Raw genomic sequence first — 24,033 nt, forward strand, 5'->3', positions numbered from 1 at the left:
AAGAGCTGTTCACGTTTCCATTCTCACATTCTGGCCTCTCGCCAGCTCATGTTGAAGTGGGTCATGAGGAGATCGTATGTACAGATGCCCAAATATTTGAGCAGCCACGTTCTCACGAAGTTGGCAACGTGTCTCAACAAGGGGTGGACGATGATGAGACACAATTGTCAGGAAGTCAGGAGGAGGAGCAGGGTGCGGAAGAGGAAGTCGACGTGGTGGATGATCCAGTAACTGACACAACCTGGCAGGAGGATATGCAGAGCGAGGACAGCAGTGCACAGGGGGAGGGAGGCGTAGCATCCCAACAGGCAGTAAGAAGCAGGGTGGTGGCTCCAGGCAGAAGTCAGGCAACCGTTCCCCGGAACAACAACACGACACAAGGTGCCTGTACAAATGTTAGGTCTTCCCGAGTCTGGCAGTTTTTTAAGTTGGCTCCAGATGATTCTAAAAAGGCCATTTGCAACACCTGCCGTGCCAGCATCAGCAGGGCTACCAAAACTAGCAGCCTGACCACCACCAGCATGATCAGACACATGTCAGCCAAGCACCCGACTTTGTGGGAAGTACAACAGAGTCGAGGAGCAGTGCTTGCTGATGTCACTGCTACGTCTTCGCTTGTTGTGCATGCGAGCCAATCCCCTGTCCATGCTGCCTGCGAACAAGCCTCCTCCGGTCCTGCACCTGCAGTTGCCTACGCAGAAATAACACCATCATCAAGCACGTCCTTGTCCCAGCACAGCGTTCAGTTATCCATTCAGCAAACCTTTGAACGCAGGCGCAAATACACTGCCAACGCCCCACATGCCACAGTTCTAAATGCTAACATTTCGCGACTGCTTGCGCTGGAAATGTTGCCTTTTAGGCTGGTGGAGACAGAAGCATTCCGCGACCTGATGGCGGCAGCTGTCCCACGTTACTCGGTCCCCAGCCGCCACTATTTCTCCCAGTGTGCCGTCCCCGCATTGCATAACCACGTGTCACAAAACATCACACGTGCCCTGAACAACGCTGTTTCACCGAAAGTCCACCTAACCACAGACACGTGGACAAGTGCTTGTGGGCAAGGCCGCTACATCTCGTTGACGGCACACTGGGTTAATATTGTGGAAGCTGGGACCCAGTTTGAGCGAGGGACGGAACACGTCCTTCCCACACCAAGGTTTGCAGGCCCTACCTCAGTCAGGGTTTCACCCACACTCTACAGCTCCGGAATGTCATGCTCTTCAGCCTCCTCCTCCTCCTGCGCATCCTCATCCACTTTACCCTCCACACCAGTCCCAAGCTGGAAGCACTACAGCACTGCCTCGGCGATGCGGCAACAGGCTGTGCTGAAGCTAATCTGCATAGGTGACAAACCCCACAATGCAGAAGAGGTGTGGACAGCTCTGAAACAGCAGGCAGATCACTGGCTCACACCTCTGAACCTAAAGCCAGGAAAGGTCGTGTGTGACAATGGCCGGAACCTGGTGGTGGCTTTGAGGCGAGGCCAGCTGACACATGTTCCATGCGTGGCCCATGTGCTCAACCTCGTGGTTCAGTGGTTTCTAAAGTCATACCTAGAGCTGTCTGATCTGCTGGTAAAAGTTCGCCGCCTGTCTGCACATTTTCGAAAGTCACCTACTGCTTCAGCCGGCCTTGCCGGCTTTCAGCGCCGTTTGCATCTTCCGGCTCACAGACTGGTGTGTGATGTCCCCACGCGTTGGAATTCAACTCTGCACATGTTGGTCAGGATATGTGAGCAGAAGAGGGCAGTTGTTGAGTACCTGCATCACCTAAGCCGTCGGGAAATGGGTCAAACTCCACACATAACACCTGAGGAGTGGAGATGGATGTCCGACCTATGTACCATCCTCCAAAACTTTGAGGACTCCACCAAGATGGTGAGTGGTGATGACGCCATTATTAGCGTCACCATACCGCTTCTCTGCCTTCTAAAACGGTCTCTGCTCAAAAACAAACATGATGCATTGCAGGCAGAGCGCGATGAGTTGGAGCAAGAAACAGTAGTGGGTGTGGGTGATAACACACAGCCCAGCCTCGTCTCATCACAACGTGCAGTGGAGGACTATGACGAGGAGGAGGATGAAGACATGGAGCAACTCTCCGGCCAAATTGAGGATATGACATGCACACCAGTCATATCCTCGGTTCAGCGTGGCTGGCCAGAGGACAGGGTAGATGAGGAGGAGGAGGAGGAGGACAGCATGTTCAGTCATCGTGTTGGTCAGGATACTGAAGTACTGGCTGTTAAGAGTCTGGCGCACATGGCTGACTTTATGGTAAGCTGCCTGTCTCGTGACCCTCGCGTTAAGAACATCTTGGCCGACAATTATTACTGGTTGGTAACACTGTTAGACCCACTCTACAAGGAGAACTTTATGTCTCTTATTCCCGAGGCGGAGAGGTCAGCCAAAATGCAGCAGTTCCGGAAGGCCATAGTCACGGAAGTAGGCAAAGCATTCCCCTCACAAAACGCTAGCGGCATAGGTCAGGAATCAGTGGACAACCAAGGCGTACAGCCGAGACGGGCACAAGTCCAATCCGCCAGAGGTAGGGGAACAGTCTTTAAGATGTGGGACAGTTTTCTCAGCCCCTCACGTACCACAGCCCCTGAGGTGCGGGGTAGTGCCACAAGAAATCCTAAGTTTGCTCAGATGCTCAAGGCGTACCTTGCAGATCGAACAACTGTACTCCGACATTCCTCTGTGCCTTACAATTATTGGGTATCCAAGGTGGACACGTGGCATGAATTGGCTCTCTACGCCTTGGAAGTCCTGGCCTGCCCTGCCGCTAGCGTTTTGTCAGAGCGTGTTTTTAGTGCCGCAGGTGGAATCATTACAGATAAACGCACCCGCCTGTCAACTGAAAATGCTGACAGGCTGACTCTGATCAAGATGAACAAGGGTTGGATTGCGCCAGACTTCACCACACCACCAGCAAATGAGAGCGGAATTTAAAGTTTGTAACGGGAATTTGCCATGTACCTCCACTCACCCATGGGTACACACTTCTGGACTTTGGATAATCGCTGGACTGCTCCTCCTTCTCCTCATGCGCCACCATGATGACCGTTACAATAGTTAGGCCTTTGTTTCAGGTATACCCCCAGTGGTAAATTTTTTCGCCCATTCTTTCAGACCCGCTCCTTTGCAATGAGAACAATGTTTTGAGGCCCTCATGCACGTCTCTATCCAGGGACAATGTGGAGCCTCCCAATTTTTGGCTGCCCTGCCTAAGGGCTATACTACAATAGACCCACTTCCTGACAATGGACACTTCAGGTTTACAGGCCCTCATGCACGTCTCTATCCAGGGACAATGTGGAGCCTCCCAATTTTTGGCTGCCCTGCCTAAGGGCTATACTACAATAGACCCACTTCCTTACAATGGGCACTTCAGGTTTACAGGCCCTCATGCACGTCTCTATCCAGGGACAACGTGGAGCCTCCCAATTTTTGGCTGCCCTGCCAAAGGGCTATACTACAATAGACCCACTTCCTCAAAATGGGCACATTAGACTCAAGAGGCCTTCATGTACGTCTCTTCTCAGGGACATCGGAGTGCCACACAATGTTTTCACGTAAAATCTTTCATGTAATCTCCAAAACTAACATACACCAGCTCTATCTCACTATTGGGTATGTGCCCTTAACATTTCCGCCATGAAAATTCATTTTGGTGTCATTTTGGAAGGTTTTCTGGTGAGTCCGTAAAAATGGCGTAAAACGCGGACAAAATTGTTCACAGCTGTGACTTTTGAGTGATAAATGCTTCAAGGAATCTTCCCCATGCTGTTGCCATGTCATTTGAGCACTCTTCTGAGACTTTTGTGACATTTTTAGTGTTTCTACATGCTGCCGGGGGTGATTTCATAAAAATACTCGGGTCTCCCATAGGATAACATTGGGCTCGGTGCTCGGGCCGAGTACACGAGTATCTTGGGATGCTCGGACCGAGCCTCGAGCACCCGAGCTTTTTAGTACTCGCTCATCACTAGAAAAGACATCTCTGAGGTCACAGATCCCAGCAGATACTGCTACACGGCAGGCATGTGGTGTCCAGCTGCAGCGTCTCCTCCGCGCTGATGGGCGCATGATCAGGCCCTGTAATGGCACACGATCAGGCCCTATAATGGCACACGATCAGGCCCTGTAATGGCGGTGCACCGCTGCAGGAGGCAGGGGAGGGGGCGCGTGGTACCCGATGTAACTCCGCTCCCACTAGCAGTTTCGGGCTCTTCTCTGCGCTAATTCTAGGTACCATACCCGCTCTAGTCATGTTTGAGCTAATATATAAATATATATATATATTAGTGTGTGTGTGTGTATGTACAGTATGTATATATACTGCATATATATATATATATATGTGTGTGTATATATATATATATATATATATATATATATATATATATATATATACACGCACGCAAATATATATACACACACGCATACTGTACATACGTACATACACACACACACACACACACACACACACACAATCCCAATAAACTACATCACTACACCCCCCATATACTACACCTGTAATATACATCACTACATCCCTATACACTACACCTGTAATATACTACACCTCTATATACTTATACTACACCTGTGATATACTGTCCTACATCACTACACCCTCCCTATATACTACACCTGTAATATACCGTATTTTTCGGACTATAAGACGCACCAGACCATAAGATGCACCCTGGTTTTAGAGGAGGAAAATAGGAAAATAAAATTTTAAGCAAAATATGTGGTCATTACACACTGTTGTGGGGCGAGGATCTGCTGCTGACACTGTTATGGGGGTAATGTCCCCAAATTCTCTACTAAGGTATCCCATCCTGGTAATGATCCTCCTGCCTTGTATATGATCCCCATCCTTGTATATTATATGTCCCTTATCCTGGTATAGCCCCCATCCTGATAAATACCCCCATCCTGATAAATACCCCCATCCTGGTATAGCCTCCATCCTGATAAATATCCCCATCCTGGTATAGCCCCCATCCTGATAAATACCCCTATCCTGATAAATACCCCCATCCTGGTATAGCCCTCATTCTGCTAAATACCCCTATCCTGCTAAATACCCCTATCCTGCTAAATACCCCTATCCTGCTAAATACCCCCATCCTGCTATATACCCTCATCCTACTATATACCCCCATCCTGCTCATATAATATACCCCCATCCTGCTATATGCCCTCATCCTGCTCATAATATTCCCCCATCCTGGTATATGCCCTCATCCTGCTATATACCCCATCCTGCTATATGGCTTGTATCCTATGGCACAGAAAAAAATAAACGTTTATACTCACCTTTCCTCACTTCCTGCAGCATTGATCATCTTCCTCTCATTCTCAGCAGCAGCGCCGCTGACCTGTGTATAGCCGTTCCCCTGCAGCATCGCGATGTGCTCCTGTCTGCCGGCTGATGTGTGTTGAGAGCGATGCAGGGATGACATTATCGCTGTGCTCACTGCTCTCTACACAGATCAGCGGGCCGGCAGACAGGAGGACATCGTGATCCTGCAGGGGAACGATGATTATACCGCACATGTTCACTGCCCCCCGCGCTGATGGTGATGCGCGGGGGGCAGTGAATACAGCCGCACATGATCACTTCAGCCTGTAGTTGCCAGGGGTGATCATGCGGGTTACACACATCCTCCCGCCCACCTGTCAGCGCCGGTTCAGCGCTAAGAGATGATGGGCAAGAGGATGATTATGAAATGAGCGGGCCCATGTGGTCATGGCAGGCGGTGCTAAAGCCTGCTCGTGCTGCCGATGACCCGCTCCACCGCAGCACCCTCATTCCCCGCAGCCCTACATTCAGACTATAAGACGCACCCCCCTTTCCCCCAACATTTGGGTGAAAAAAGTGTGTCTTATACTCCAAAAAATATGGTACTACTTCATTACATCGCTATATACACATGTAATATACTACACCACTACATCACTCTATACTACACCTGTAATATACTACATCACTATATACTACACCTGTATTATACTACACCACTACATCCCTATATACATCTGTATTATACTACACCACTACATCCCTATATACTACACCTGTAATATACTACACCACTACATCACTATATACTACACCTGTATTATACTACAGCACTACATCACTATATACTACACCTGTAATATACTACAGCACTACATCACTATATACTACACCTGTATTATACTACACCACTACACCCCTATATACTACACCTGTAATATTCTACACCGCTACATCACTATATACTACACCTGTATATACTACACCTCTATATACTACACCTGTAATATATTACACCGCTACACCCCTATATACCACACCTTAATATACTACACCACTACATCACTATATACTACACCTGTATTATACTACACCACTACATCCCTATATACATCTGTATTATACTACACCACTACATCACTATATACTACACCTGTATTATACTACACCTGTATTATACTACAGCACTACATCACTATATACTACACCTGTAATATACTACACCACTACATCACTATATACTACACCTGTATTATACTACACCACTACACCCCTATATACTTCACCTGTAATATACTACACCACTACATCACTATATACTACAGCTGTATTACACTACACCACTACATCAGTATATACTACACCTGTAATATACTACACCACAGCATCGCTATATACACCTGTAATATACTACACCACTACACCCCTATATACTACACCTGTATTATACTACACCACTACACCCCTATATACTACATCTGTAATTTGCTACACCACTACACCCCTATATACTACACCTGTAATATACTACACCACTACATCACTATATACTAAACATGTAATATACTACACCACTACATCCCTATATACTACATCTGTATTATACTACACCACTACACCCCTATATACTACACCTGTATTATACTACACCACTACATCACTATATACTACACCTGTATTATACTACACCACTACACCCCTATATACTACACCTGTATTATACTACACCACTACATCAATATATATTACACCTGTAATATACTACACCACTACATCCCTATATATTACAACTGTAATATACTACACCACTACACCCCTATATACTACACCTGTATTATACTACATCACTATATACTACACCTGTAAAACTGCATCACTACATCACTGTATACTACACCTGTATTATACTACACCACTACATCCCTATATACATCTGTATTATACTACACCACTACATCACTGTATTATACTACAGCACTACATCACTATATACTACACCTGTAATATACTACACCACTACATCACTATATACTACACCTGTCACCTGTGTACACCATCACTATATACTACACCTGTATCATACTACACCACTACACCCCTATATACTACACCTGTTTTATTCTACACCACTACATCACTATATACTACACCTGTATTATACTACACCACTACACCCGTATATACTACACCTGTATTATACTACACCACTACATCCCTATATATTACACCTGTAAAACTGCATCACTACATCACTATATACTACACCTGTATTATACTACACCACTACATCCCTATATACTACACCTGTATTATACTACATCACTATATACTAAACCTGTAAAACTGCATCACTACATCACTATATACTACACCTATATCATACTACACCAGTACATCACTATATATTACACCTGTATTATACTACACCACTACACCCCTATATACTACACCTGTAATATACTACACCGCTACATCACTATATACTACACCTCTATATACTACACCTGTAATATACTACACCCCTATATACCACACCTTAATATACTACACCACTACATCCCTATATACTACACCTGTATTATACTACATCACTATATACTACACCTGTAAAACTGCATCACTACATCACTATATACTACACCTGTATTATACTACACCAGTACATCACTATATACTACACCTGTATTATACTACACCACTACACCCCTATATACTACACCTGTAATATACTACACCGCTACATCACTATATACTACACCTGTGTATACTACACCTCTATATGCTACACCTGTAATATACTACACCGCTACACCCCTATATACCACACCTTAATATACTACACCACTATATACTACACCTGTATTTTACTACACCACTACATCCCTATATACATCTGTATTATACTACACCACTACATCACTATATACTACACCTGTATTACACTACACCACTACATCAGTATATACTACACCTGTAATATACTACACCACAGCATCGCTATATACACCTGTAATATACTACACCACTACACCCCTATATACTACACCTGTATTATACTACGCCACTACACCCCTATATACTACATCTGTAATATGCTACACCACTACACCCCTATATACTACACCTGTAATATACTACACCACTACATCACTATATACTACACCTGTAATATACTACACCGCTACATCCCTATATACTACACCTGTATTATACTACACCACTACACCCCTATATACTACACCTGTATTATACTACACCACTACATTACTATATCCTACACCTGTATTATACTACACCACTACATCACTATATACTACACCTGTAAAACTGAATCACTATATACTACACCTGTATTATACTACATCACTATATACTACACCTGTATTATACTGCACCACTACATCCCTATATACTACACCTGTATTATACTACATCACTATATACTACACCTGTAGAAATGCATCACTACATCACTATATACTACACCTGTATTATACTACACCAGTACATCACTATATACTACACCTGTAATTTACTACACCACTACATCACTATATACTACACCCGTATATACTACACCACTACACCCGTATATACTACACCACTACACCTGTATTATACTACACCCCTATATACTACACCTGTATTATACTACACCCCTATATACTAAACCTGTATTATACTACACCACTATACCCCTATATACTATACCTGTAATATACTACACTACTACACCTCTATATACTACACCTGTAATATACTACATCACTACATCACAATATATTACACCTGTAATATACTACACCACTACATCAGTATATACTAGACCTGTAATATACTACACCACTACATCCCTATATACTACACCTGTAATATACTACACCACTACATCACTATATACTACACCACTACATCACGATATACTACACCTGTAATATACTACACCACTACATCCCTATATACTACACCTGTATTATACTACACCACTACATCACTATATACTACACCTGTATTATACTACATCACTTTATACTACACCTGTATTATACTACACCACTACACCCCTTTATATTACACCTGTAATATACTACACCACTACACCCCTATATACTACACCTGTATTATACTAGATCACTATATACTATACCTGTAAAACTGCATCACTACATCACTATATACTACACCTGTATTATACTACACCACTACATTACTATATACTACACCTGTAATATACTACACCACTAAATCACTATATACTACACCTGTATTATACTACACCACTACATCACTATATACTACACCTGTAATATACTACACCACTGCATCACTATATACTACACCTGTATTATACTACACCACTACACCCCTATATACTACACCTGTAATATACTACACCACTACATCACTATATACTACACCTGTATTATACTACACCTCTATATACTACACCTGTAGTATACTACACCACTACATCCCTATATACTACACCTGTATTATACTATACCACTACATCACTATATACTACACCTGTAAAACTGCATCACTACATCCCTATATACTACACCTGTATTATACTACACCACTACATTCCTATATACTACACCTGTAATATACTATACCACTACATCCCTATATACTACACCTGTAATATACTACACCACTACATCCCTATATACTACACCTGTAGTATACTACATCACTACACCCCTATAAACTATACCTGTATTATACTACACCACTGCATCACTATATACTACACCTGTAATATACTACACCACTAATCAATCAACAGAAATTGCCGCAGCTACCCACCTCTGGGCATCAGCCGTGTTGCTTATGTAGACGGCAGACGGTAATCCTCCACATACACTGGGCAAGTAGTGCTTATCCCCCAAGAAAAAAAAAGTTCCTGGATAGAGTCCAACAATAAAGATAGGGCAGCACTCACCAGCGTCCAGTAAAAAAGACTTTATTTATTCATGGTGCAGGTAAAAAAGCAGGAGCACAGTTGACAGCAGGGCCCCCTCATGGACGACCTCATGGTCATGTCATGGACCCGAGGAAGCGTGAGTACACGCGAAATGGCTGTCGTCCATGAGGGGGCCCTGCTGTCAACTCTGCTCCTGCTTTTTTACTTGCACCATGAATAAATAAATGTCTTTTTTACTGGATGCTGGTGAGTGCTGCCCTATCTTTATTGTTGGATACTACATCACTACATCACTATATACTACAGCTGTATTATACTACACCTCTATATACTACACCTGTAAAACTACATTCCCATATACAACATCACTACACCCGAAATATTTGTCAACAGTTATGTCCCTCCTCCAGGCCCCCCATCACCCCCCATTGTCCACGCAGGTTAATAGTAACCACTCACCTCTCCCTCCTTATTGTCCCCTCCTCAGGCACCTCCATACAGGCCCCCCGCTAAGCTGCTTCTTCTCTCCGTACGGGCCCCCCAACTGATCTGCTGCTTCTCTTCGTACAGGCCCCCCGCTGAGCTGCTTCTTCTCTCTGTACAGGCCCTGGCTGAGCTGCTTATTTTCTCCGTACAGGCCCCGGCTGCTGCAGCTTCTTCTGCTGCCAGGCGGGAACTTTTCAAATGACACACGCGCGCCGTACTGACGACATCAGGGTGCGTGTGTATCACAGAGACAGGTGTTGGGCAGGGAACAGAGGAGAGATTCCTGCGTTCCGCTGCCTACACTGTAAGGAGCTGCAGGATCGCTCCTTGCCCGCAACACAGCGTGTGATGAGGGCAATCTGACCAGGGACCTCCCCGGAGCTCCGGACATCAGGTCAGATTGCCCTTTTCACTGACCAGCCAGCAAGAACGCCCTGAACCAGGTGGGCCGGTCACAGAGAGTAGGCGGGCCGGATGTGGCCCGTGGGTCGCCCCTTGCCCAGCTCAGGCCTAGCTAGTGGCTTGCCAAAATCTTCCAAAATTTGTTTCAACCAAATTACTTCTTGACTGGAATGAGCAGTAGCCATATATCCAGCTTCTGTAGAAGATAATGCAACTGACACTTGCTTTCTACTGGACCAAGAAATTGAAGTTTCTCCTAATTTGAACAAGTAGCCACTTGTTGATTTTCGATCACTTGAATCTCCAGCCCATTCGGCATCTACATAACCTCTGAGAGTCAGATCTCCTGATGCTGATATCTTAAGATTTAGCCTTTGAGTTTCTTTCAGATATTGAAGAATTCTCCTAATTGCATTTAAGTCTCTTTTGCGTAGCTTGTTTACACGTCAGCAGAGAATTCCAACTGTGGCTGTGATATCAGAGTTGTGGTTGCTATGTACAGAAGTGCAACACTGCTTGCCTGTATATCTCATTGCTGGGTAGCAGATCTTCTTCTTCCAAGTTTAGGTAGGATGGAGCTATTGGTGTTGACGCACCATTGGCATCTGACATTCCAAACTGGTTTAAGACTGCGGAAATTTTAGAACTTTGGTTTAGAAGAAAACTTCCATCTTCCTCTCTCTGGATTTGGATTCCCAAATAATATGTCACATTTCCAAGGTTCTTTGTCTCAAAGTGTTGGTAGAGAATTTCACTTAGCTTTGCAATTTCCTTTTCAGTTTGATGAGTTACGATTACATCGTCCACTTATAGAAAAACATACATCCACCTCTCCGCTACACTTTTCATGTCCAAACATGGATCAGCTTGAGAGCTTTTAAATTCTTCATCGATCAAAACTTTGTTCATTTTGGAGTTCCAGCTCCTGCTGACTGCTTTAGACCATAGAGAGATTTTTGCATTTTCCAGACAAGGTGCTCTTCACCCCTTTTAGTATGTCCTTCGGGTTGGCTCATATACAACTCTTCTTCAATGTCACCATGAAGAAAAGTTGTTTTGATGTCAAAGTGTCTCACTTTCATCTGTTGAACTGTAGCTATGGACATTAAAGTTCTGAATGTGGTCTGCTTCACAACTGGAGAAAATGTAGCATCACATTTTAGAGTGCCAATTTACGATGATTTGATATTGATTGGCACACTAGATATATCAATATTTTCGGTGATTATAGTGTTGGGTGGCATAATGACTAGGAGCAGGACCAGTGATGCTGCCATTTCCTCCTAGAATGCCAAGATCCATTTTCAACATGACAGCGCCAGTTTGCATGTTTATTATTATTATTATTATTATTGTTTATTTATAGAGCACCATTGATTCCATGGTGCTGTACATGAGGGGGTTACATACAGAATACATGTACACGTTACAATAGACAGACTAGCACAGGGGGAAGAGGGCCCTGCCCTTGCGGGCTTACATCCTAAAGGATTTTGGGGAGGAGACAGTAGGTGGGGTGTAGGTGGGGCGGGTGACCATATTACGTTGGAAGAAGTAATAAACCTCACTCTCGTTTTTTCTTTAAAGTTGCAAGTTATTTATTGTGAAATTTGCACAAAAGTAGTACAGAGAATAAGGGCATAGGCAACCAGAAAAATATGTTTTGACCTGAGTCTTTATAAGTAGTCATTGTGCCCAGATTGGGCTGTAGAATGGGAAAAGCAAACTCTATCAGCGCTGATGGTTATAGCACTTTGAGCCGCTAGCGTGACCTAAATGTTTTCATTAGCTTGCAGCATCTCTGGACTTATTTCTCTTCAAGCATCCAAGAGATTTTGATGTTTTGTGTGCCTTGCTACATTCAGAGTGGCAGAACATTCCTCAGACAATCATTAATAACTTCATTGCTTGCATGCCGAGGTGTGTAAGTGCGGGTATTTCAGCGCCTGGTGCTCATTCATACCTGATAATAAATAAATCAAGATGGTTTGAACATTTTGTTTCCATTTTTTTTATGATTTGCATATTAATGATGTGTCTCTCTATCCTGTGATTTCTCAAATTGCACGTTTTCCTTTTCAGTGAAGCCATTTCGATGTTCAGGAGTGTAGATATATGTACATACATAAATGGAATTTACAAGGTGTGAAATCCAGGCACTGGGCTCTCCCAAATGATGAAGATCCAAATGTTCTCCAGGAATGAACAAAAACAAAATGTATTCAAACTACAATGGTTTTAATAAATTTGAATCATTTTTGTTCATTTCTGGAGAACATTTGGATTATCATTATTTCGGAGTGCCAGTGTCTGGATTTCATACCATGTGCTGCCCTCTGCTGGAATGTCTTCTGAAGGATAACCCAAAGGGCGCACAGTCTGCTGCCCTCTCTCTTATATTTAAAATACCTGCATATGGAGTTGTGCACTAGTTATACAACCTAGCCAGCAAGATACTTCTCTTCTTATTGCCATATTCGTCTCTAACTTACTGTGCTCAGAAAGTGCCACCTGTCCTCCCTTTCCCACAGGGTTAATCCATATTATACATAAAAATAACTTAAAACTTAAAGGAAATGCTATGTTTCTGTGCTAGAACTGTACCACCCTGAGAGGGGCCCGGCCGCTTCCTCCGCTTGCTCGGGCCGAGCCGCTCGAGGTCCGGGCTCGGGTTCTTGGTGGCACGAGCGCCTCCGGACCGGGGGCCACGTCGCTCTTGTTAAGGGGAGGCGGTGTAGGGTTGGTGGTTGTGTAACGGGTCGCGACGCCACCCACGGGTCGTGGTGACGGGGGATGCACCACCGCTGCGGCTGAAGTGATGGTGGGTTCGTCCAGGATCGGTGTCGTGGCCGCAGCTGAGATGTTAGCCCCTCCGTGGGTAGGGGCGGTGTGTCCCAGGGCCCCGGTGGTGGGGTATGGTGGTGGACTGTAAGGGGATGATGTTGTCGTCGGGGTGCAGGGAGCCGTGCCGCGGTGTAGCGTCGTGCCCGGATGGCATTGGTGTACTCACAATTGATTCACACTCAGAGTCACTGGTAAACCAAAGTTCGGTAGTGGTCGGTCCCCGGGGCCGGCTGCTGATGTCCCCTGTGGGGTTGATGGTGGCCCCTTTTCCCGTGCACCTCTGGATGTTTGTGTTTCGGCCCCCCTGCCTAAGCAGTGGTAGCCCGCTCCCCGGCGTTGAGCTGCCGGATGAGCCCTCGGTTGCCCGCAGGCGCTGGCCCGTCGGGTGTTTGGCTCTTGGCCGTGGCGCTCACCCGGTCTCAGTGGGCTTTTGCCTTCTTTCGGGACTTTGAGTGTGGATGAAGCCGTGAGGTCCGGCCAGCAATCAGTCAATTTGCCTATACTCAGTGGCTTCTAACCTAGGACGGGGTCTGAGTACCCTCCTGTTGGTGCTCCGGTACACGGTTGACTCCCCGGTTCGGGACCGGCTGGCTCCAACCCAGGCCCGGTCCGTACGGTTCCGCCGGTTGCTGTACCAGTACTCCTGCAGCTGGCCACCACCGTCTGCCTGCCTGAAGTTCTCTAAGGGGCCCAGGCTCCTACCCGGGTCCCTGACAGCTACTCCTCTACCACTCACTGTCAACTCCAAAACTGTTCTGTTTGAACTTCCTGCCCCAGGACAGTAGTCTCCTCGGTGGGCGTGTGTTTCCGCCTGACTCCGCCCACCTGGTGTGCTCTACTCGCCGTGAGGGAGGCATCAGGTCTCCCTTTCAGGTTACATGTGTGTGACCTCACAGGGGATGGGGGTGTGTGTGTATGTGGTAGATGTTATTACCTGTGACCCCTGGGGTCCAGGGCGTCACAGAATATCTGCCTTCCACTCCAGAGGACCCCATATATTTGAAGATATTATATGGGGAGCACATTTATTAATTTATTAGGGGATTGTGCATTGCTTACTTCCCTTTTTATGGTGCTACAGAGGAAATAAACACTTGCTAATATATTACAGATGATCAATGGAGTTTCCAGCAGTTGGAAACCATAGAATATTGATGAGACAACCTTCTATTAAAAATGGATTGGCCATGGATGTGCTTCCTAACAACCCCCACTAAATTTTAATTCTTCTAGATGTCACTGACTTACACTATGTAATTATTTTGCCCTTAGTTATGTTGTGAAAACTTATATTATATTGGTGGTTCTTCTTTATATTAGAATATGCACCATATTAATTTTTTTGTTGTTTTTATTATCGTTTTACCTTCTCTTCCATTGTTCTAGAAAATCAAATTCTACAATTTTGGTTTTATTCAGTCACAATTGTAGCATATGAGCAGGTTTCAGCTGTTAACCTGCTTTAATGTTTCTTTAAGGCGGAACACATTATAACACCCTCTGATTCTCATTACGTGTACTATTTACTTAGGGGGATGTCTCTCTGTGATAATTGCGGATAGTGTAGGAATAGTGCATACTACAGATACCTTGGCAAAGTTGGTGAACTGGTTCAACAGGTTCGATAAATTCTTCGTGCTAAGACATCAGGATTAATAGAAATGCAATGTCTATAATCCACTTGCTGTAACGAGAAACTGCCAACAGGATTTTATACCCCAAACTGATGGACATGTGTATATATATGCACTTTAAGGCCGAAGTTAGATGGCCATATAACACGGAAGACGATCAAATCAAAATGCCCGGAATGGTCGGTGGCTCTCCTGACCTGAGCAAGAGAGCTGCATAGAAATACTGTACATGAAGCGGTCTCCCTCTGCTCAGGAGAGCCAAAGGCAGTGCGTGTGTCGCGGGCGGAGGAGGGGATGCTGCGCTCTCCCACTGCTCGGGTCCGGCTGCCGCTGCTGCTGCGGCCTGCTGCTGCTCGGTGGCTCGAGCGATGGGCCGGATCCCGGGGACTCGAGCGGCGCTCCTCGCCCGTGAGTGAAAGGGGTTTGGTTTTTGGGATAGTTTATTGTCCGTGACGCCACCCACGGTTGTGGTGATTGTATGGACACGACCGCTGCTCTGTCTGGGGATCCCGGGAGTGGTGGTATGGAGCAGCTAGTTGTTGATTGGCCCCTCCGTGGGTAGGGGGTTTGGTGGTCCCGGGGCCCAGTGATGGGGTTGGGATGGTGGACAGGCGGGTTATGGGGCCTGTGGAGGTGCAGGGACGCAGGGGTAGCGCTGTGCTGCCCGGCACGGAGGTACTCACTCAGCCCAAGGATGATGACACAGTTCACGGTAAACAAACGGCTGGTTGGACGGGTCCCTCGGACGGCTACGGTGCTGATGTTCCCTGCAGTTAGCGGTGACGGTCACTTCCCTGCACCTAAGTACGGTTCTTTGGTAGCGATGGATTCCTACCGGTAACCTGCTCCCCAGCTTGGATATGAGCCGGAGGAGCTCCTCTCTTGCCCGCAGGCGCTGGCCCTGGGAAACTGGTGCCTTGGCGGTGGCGGTGTCTCCCCTTCACGGTCGGACTGTTGCCTTCAATCGGGACTTTGCTGCTGGGAGACCCGGAGGTCCCCTTCACTGACGGATTTGGCAAATTATGGCGACTCCTAGCCTTGCTGGGATCCGAAAGGCCCCTGCCAATGGTGCTGGCTTCTCTTCGTATACCGCTCCGGTACCGCCGGGCCACCACCCGTCCATGGTCCTTTCGGCAACCTCCAAGTAGCCTCTCCTGCAGACGGTCACCGCCGTCTGCCAACCTTGCTGTCTCAGTCCGGAGCACACACCCGGACTAACTTCAGGCTTTTCAACTGTCACTTTCTCTGTCACTACTCTCACTGTCCTCCTTCTCCTTCCTCTCACTTTGAACTCTCCACTTAATCTCAACTTCACTCCTCACTCAAGCTCTTCCCTGAGCTAACTGCCTGGTTTTCCCGCCTCCAGGGCTGTGAACTCCTTGGTGGGCGTAGCCAACCGCCTGGCCCACCCCCTGGTGTGAACACCAGCCCCTGGAGGAAGGCAACAAGGGTTTCTGGTCTGACCTTGATGTTCCTGCAGGGATGTGGGGTGTGTGTGGTGTTGTGACCTGTGACCCCTGGCTTGCCCAGGGCGTCACATTCCCCCTTAGCAAAACGCAGACCGTCCTCGGGCTGCCCGTCCAACACCGGTTTTATTTTTCTAGAAAAGATAAAAACATAACAAGCATAACAACTTCATCCCACAGCGGGAGGCACTTTTCTTAAACGTTACGGTAACATTTTAACGGTTGCTGCTGCCGCTCTCTCCCACCTAAGTAACCTGGCCCTGATGCTGCCCCTAAGAAACAGGCAGCACCCCTTGACCCCAGTCCTGAACCAAGTTACCCGAGCGGGATCTGTCCTTCCCCTCCAGAGGGTAGCCACCGGTTCCTGTGGTGGCTGGGCCCCAGCCTGCTCTACTGCGGGCCCTCCCTCCAACCTGCCTCTCCAGAGGCGGTAACGGTGCTGCAACAAACATATTTTATTTACATGCCACTTAACGTCTGTGGTTGCCCTGCAAGTTCACGGGCTTGTCCATAGAGAGTTCCCTATGCCATTTTAAACGGTCCCCACGGGGACAACGGTGACGGCAACGGCCGGTTTTCCAAATCACGGGTTCAGACAATCAGGTTACTTTCCATCAATTGTTCATTTTCATCATTTTCCAAAACTTTTAAACAGACACACTGGCGGTCCCAACGGGGACAACTTTTAGGCGGAGGACCGCCGGCTTAGCAGTCCATCCTCAATCGCGGGGCTCTAGTGCCACCTTCACATGGTGCACCGCTGTGGACCCCGATGGTAGCTCGCTGCGGGTGATCTTCCTCCATATTCATGCGGGCATGCACATCCGCTCTACACCCCTCTCGAGCATCGATCTCCCTTCGCAGCTGCCGTTGCCGCCGCTCCCAGCCGGGAGCACTTTGTTTGCTCCGGTTCAGCGTGTGCGGGGGACGGACCCAGGCAGAGTCCCTCCGTGTCGGCTACGACCGGCACCTTCAGTAATGAGGGACCCCGCTGTGACATGGCCTGCTCTGCCTCCTGGCAGCTACACCCCCGCCGTGCCTCCGGTGCATCTTTGCTGACGGCCTCAGCCCTCGGCTTCTTCCATGGCAGCGGATCAGGGCGGTCACGAGCTTCTGCTGCAGGTCGGTCCGCCGGGGCGGATTGGCAGGGTACCGCTACCGGTGGTGGTGGTAGCGGGCCTAGTGGCGGGGCAGCAGCAGCCAACACGGGTAGCGGGGGAGGTAGCAGGGCGAGCGGGTATGGACCGGGTCCCTCAGCCGCGATGACCGACCCACTAGGGGCACGGGGGCGTGGGTCACTTACCCTCCCTTCCAAGACTCCCTCCACCTCGCGTCTCCGTATGGCCGCCACCACTTCCGCCATGTCGGCCTCCCACTCCTCCAGGAGGAGCTGCATGTGGACCTGCAGACGGCTGCTTAGCTGGACGGTCCGGACTTCCACCCATGCTGCGGGGCCAGGCGCGGGGACCACGGTGTTGTCGGTCGGACTCAGCATCTTTAGCAGCGGCCTCTTCCAGGAACCAGTCAATGGCCGCAGGGTCCTGGCGTCCCTGCTTCTATAGCCGCGGCTACATGCGACCAGTCGCCATTTCATCCCCCTTAGCCTCTTTCCGGCCCCTCCTCTATCGGGGCGGGGTTTTGGCCTTCGCGCCTCTGCTACTCGAGAAGACGCTCGAGCGGGAACTCTTCGCGCCAAAGATGGCGGCTTCTGAAATTTTCCAGCCGGACACCTCCGGCAGTCACAAGGCGCACCTCTACCCAACGGCAGAGCGGTAAGATCCTGTTCGTGACGCCAAGTTGTCGCGGGCGGAGGAGGGGACGCTGCGCTCTCCCACTGCTCGGGTCCGGCTGCCGCTGCTGCTGCGGCCTGCTGCTGCTCGGTGGCTCGAGCGATGGGCCGGATCCCGGGGACTCGAGCGGCGCTCCTCACCCGTGAGTGAAAGGGGTTTGGTTTTTGGGATAGTTTATTGTCCGTGACGCCACCCACGGTTGTGGTGATTGTATGGACACCACCGCTGCTCTGTCTGGGGATCCCGGGAGTGGTGGTATGGAGCAGCTAGTTGATGATTGGCCCCTCCGTGGGTAGGGGGTTTGGTGGTCCCGGGGCCCAGTGATGGGGTTGGGATGGTGGACAGGCGGGTTATGGGGCCTGTGGAGGTGCAGGGACGCAGGGGTAACGGAGGTACTCACTCAGCCCAAGGATGATGACACAGTTCACGGTAAACAAACAGCTGGTTGGACGGGTCCCTCGGACGGCTAAGGTGCTGATGTTCCCTGCAGTTAGCGGTGACGGTCACTTCCCTGCACCTAAGTACGGTTCTTTGGTAGCGATGGATTTCCACTGTTAGGCTATGTGCGCACTAGAGATGTGAAGTTTCTCGAGAAAATCTTCTCGAGAAACTTCTGGGAGTGAAGATTTGCTGAACTCCGGAAAAAATCCGCGGCAAAACCGCATGCGGATTTGCCGCGGAATTGCCGCGAAATTGCCGCGATTTTCCCGCGGGTGGTTCCCTGCGGATTTTTGCAGGCTGTACTGCAGAAATCCGCGGGATACCTGCGGATTTAATGGACATGTTCATTTTCTCAAGAAAGTTTCTCGAGAAATTTCCGCACCGAAACTTTCTTGAGAAAAATCCGCACCAGTGCGCACAGCTTTTTTTTTTTCTCATAGAATTTCATGGGAAATGTCTGCACAAAGATTGCAGACATTTCTCAAGAAATTTCCGCGGCAAATCCGCGGGTAAATCCGCGGGTATTTTGCTCTAGTGCGCACATAGCCTTAACCCGCTCCCCAGCTTGGATATGAGCCAGAGGAGCCCCTCTCTTGCCCGCAGGCGCTGGCCTTGGGAAACTGGTGCCTTGGCGGTGGCGGTGTCTCCTCTTCACGGTCGGACTGTTGCCTTCAATCGGGACTTTGCTGCTGGGAGACCCGGAGGTCCCCTTCACTGACGGATTTGGCAAATTATGGCGACTCCTAGCCTTGCCGGGATCCGAAAGGCCCCTGCCAATGGTGCTGGCTTCTCTTCGTATAGCGCTCCGGTACCGCCGGGCCACCACCCATCCACGGTCCTTTCGGCAACCTCCAAGTAGCCTCTCCTGCAGACAGTCACCGCCGTCTGCCAACCTTGCTGTCTCAGTCCGGGGCACACACCCGGACTAACTTCAGGCTTTTCAACTGTCACTTTCTCTGTCACTACTCTCACTGTCCTCCTTCTCCTTGCCGGGATCCGAAAGGCCCCTGCCAATGGTGCTGGCTTCTCTTCGTATAGCGCTCCGGTACCGCCGGGCCACCACCCATCCACGGTCCTTTCGGCAACCTCCAAGTAGCCTCTCCTGCAGACGGTCACCGCCGTCTGCCAACCTTGCTGTCTCAGTCCGGGGCACACACCCGGACTAACTTCAGGCTTTTCAATTGTCACTTTCTCTGTCACTACTCTCACTGTCCTCCTTCTCCTTCCTCTCACTTTGAACTCTCCACTTAATCTCAACTTCACTCCTCACTCAAGCTCTTCCCTGAGCTAACTGCCTGGATTTCCCGCCTCCAGGGCTGTGAACTCCTCGGTGGGCGGAGCCAACCGCCTGGCCCACCCCCTGGTGTGAACACCAGCCCCTGGAGGAAGGCAACAAGGGTTTCTGGTCTGACCTTGATGTTCCTGCAGGGATGTGGGGTGTGTGTGGTGTTGTGACCTGTGACCCCTGGTTTGCCCAGGGCGTCACACGTGCACCGCGATGTGATCCTCGTCCTAGTTATACGGCCGTCTGACCCTGACCTAATGCTGAGTAAATCCTTACTTCTCTTGTACAAATCTGTTTTGCTGTTTTATAGAAATTCATAGTTGAAATTGTGTGCTAATGAGTTGTAAGAGCAGTGAGTGGGTTTGTACATACAGCTCTCCTGCCTACTCTGCTTTTTCCCCATCCGCTGCTGCCTTATGTCTGTAACTAACAAGTCACTGAAACATGAGAGCGCTGTTAGGGTACCTTCACACTTAGCGATGCAGCAGCGATCCGACCAGCGATCTGACCTGGTCAGGATCGCTGCTGCATCGCTACATGGTCGCTGGTGAGCTGTCAAACAGGCAGATCTCACCAGCGACCAGTGAACAGCCCCCAGCCAGCAGCGACGTGCAAGCGACGCTGCGCTTGCACGGAGCCGCCGTCTGGAAGCTGCGGAGACTGGTAACTAAGGTAAACATCGGGTATGGTTACCCGATGTTTACATTAGTTACCAGTGTGAGCAGGGAGCAGGGAGCCGCGCACACTGAGCGCTGGCTCCTTGCTCTCCTAGCTACAGTACACATTGGGTTAATTAACCCGATGTGTAATGCAGCTACATGTGCAGAGAGCAGGGAGCCGCGCACACTGCTTAGCGCTGGCTCCTTGCTCTCCTAGCTGCTGTACACATCGGGTTAATTAACCCGATGTGTACAGCAGCTACATGTGCAGAGAGCCGGAGCCGGCAGCACAGGCAGCGTGAGAGCTGCAGAGGCTGGTAACTAAGGTAAATATCGGGTAACCACCTTGGTTACCCGATGTTTATCTTGGATACAGCTTACCTCAGCTGTCAGACGCCGGCTCCTGCTCCCTGCTCGCTTCATTTGTCGCTCTCTTGCTGTCACACACAGCGATCTGTGTGTCACAGCAGGAGAGCGGCTTTGAAGAAAACGAACCAGGGCTGTGTGTAACGAGCAGCGATCTCGCAGCAGGGGCCAGATCGCTGCTCATTGTCACACACAGCGAGATCGCTAATGAGGTCACTGCTGCGTCACAAAAAGCGTGACTCAGCAGCGATCTCGGCAGTGAGCTCGCTGTGTGTGAAGCACCCCTAAGTCAGGGACAGGAGGCAGGCAGTGGGCAGGGAAAAGGCAGAGAGGGCAGGGTAGCTGTAAGTGCAGTGCGGGACCAAAAAAGGAAAATTTAGGTCAGCAACATTAATGGAACTATTTATGAGTAGCATATGAGTTGTGATGTTGAAACGGGAAACTAGGAGCCCCATACTCTACTTCTGTACAAACCCAACTCACAGACTTATTTCATGATTCATGGTTCCTAAAGTGATATGTCTGGTAAACCATTAATTTTTGTTATTTTCCATATGGATAAAGAGTACTAAAAAAGAAAGGTGGAAGAGCACAAATGTTGGAGTAACCAGACAGAAACTAACATCTAGTAATGCCATCATCATTCAAGCAAAACTATTTTTTGATCAGTTTTAAGAGTGTTTTCCCACTAAATCCATGTATCACTCATCTGCAGGATAATGGATAAGTGTATGACTGCCGGGCAATCTGACCATTGGGATCTCGATTACAGTGAATGGGGGTTGCAAATTTGGTGATAAATGCATGTGACAACCTTTTTAATTACAGTAACATTTCTTTTACTGAGCATCTATAAATCTGAAAGTTCAGAAAGCTTATTATATTGAATCAAATTTAGGATTGACCTGAGATGAACAATGAATTCCCCTAGTATAAAAGAAAACCTAAGTAATAGAATTATATTTTCCTTTTTTTTATGTTGCACTTCATGTTGAAGACTTTCTAATTATAAAAATCCCCCTAATATAGTAATTGCTGGATTATAGTGGTGGTCTTATCACAGACAGAGGTCTATGGTATTATACAGGTAGACGTACTATCAGTCTAATATATAAAGCTGTGTGTGTGTCCGTGTGTCCGCTTAAGGAATCCGCACCGTTGCATTTACAATCATGATATTTTGCACAGACACCTCATTTGACTCGGGGAACTTCGTAGACTATGCTTTGAGGGGAAAATTTAACTCTGCGCTTTACAGTTATTAAAGCCAATGGAGCTGGGAGCTACAGGTCATTAATAGGAGCTCTGATTGGGTACTATAGGTAATGAAGGACATTCTTAGTATAAGAAGCTTATGTGTGAGGAAATATATGATTTCGGTAGAGAAAGACACAGAGAAACACAGAGACAGACAGACAACAACACAGACAGAAACACAGGCACACAAACACACAGAGAGACACAGAGACACACACAAAGAGACACGCACAGAAACAGACACATCGATACACAGAGATACAGACACACAGACAGACACACAGAGACAGACACAGAGACACACAGACAGAGACCCACATAGACAGACACACAGACACACAGAGAAACACACACAGACACACACAGACACACAGAGACACACAGAGACACACAGACACAGGGACACACAAAGACAGAGACAAACAGAGACAGAGACACACAGCGACAGAAAGGGAAACAGACAGGCACACACACAGACACCCACTCAGAGAGAGAGAAGGAGGCAGACAGAGAGGGAGACAGACAGACAGAGAGGGAGAGTGATACAGACAGAGGATACTTAGTAACTATCCTGGGCAACACCGGGTACTACAGCCAATCTATTATATATTTGGAATTTAATCAGAAAGCCTATAGCAGGAAACTGCCCCATTCTTGCGTGTCTCTGGGTATGTTTATAGGACTAATTCTGAAAAGTGTTTTGCATATTGAATTTTACAAGATTTTTGCATTTAGTCACATGCAACATTTTTTTTTTGCTAAAATATATCTTTTCATAGAAAAACCTAAGAATTCTGAGCCTAGCTGTAGGTAATTTTCATGGCAGGAACCATTCAGCCCCTATGATTGTCACACTGCAGTGAATAAAGGTGTCACTACAATCTGTCTATGGTGTGTAATGTATAGTAGGAGAACTATCACGACTTCTCATCTGTTGCAGGCTATGCTGCCCACCCTTGTATGATAAAATGACTCTGTATGGATGATTCCTACCATTAAAATCACCTTCAGCTGGATCGGAATTCTTACCATGAAAGTCAAGATATTTTTTAGCAAACAGAATTGTTACATGTGATGAAATGTTTAAATGCAAAAGTCTTATAAAATGCAACATGCAAAACACTTTTCATAATTAGTCCAGCAAACATAAC

General features: G+C 47.6%; 1 protein-coding gene across 2 annotated transcripts in view; it reads left to right on the top strand.

The window, feature by feature from the left end:
* MYO5C (myosin VC) overlaps positions 1 to 24,033 on the top strand; it is a 296,937-nt gene that overhangs the window by 136,321 nt on the left and 136,583 nt on the right. The window lies entirely within an intron of this gene.

Source organism: Anomaloglossus baeobatrachus, chromosome 4 (assembly GCF_048569485.1).
Source record: "Anomaloglossus baeobatrachus isolate aAnoBae1 chromosome 4, aAnoBae1.hap1, whole genome shotgun sequence".
Taxonomy (NCBI): Eukaryota; Metazoa; Chordata; class Amphibia; order Anura; family Aromobatidae; genus Anomaloglossus; species Anomaloglossus baeobatrachus.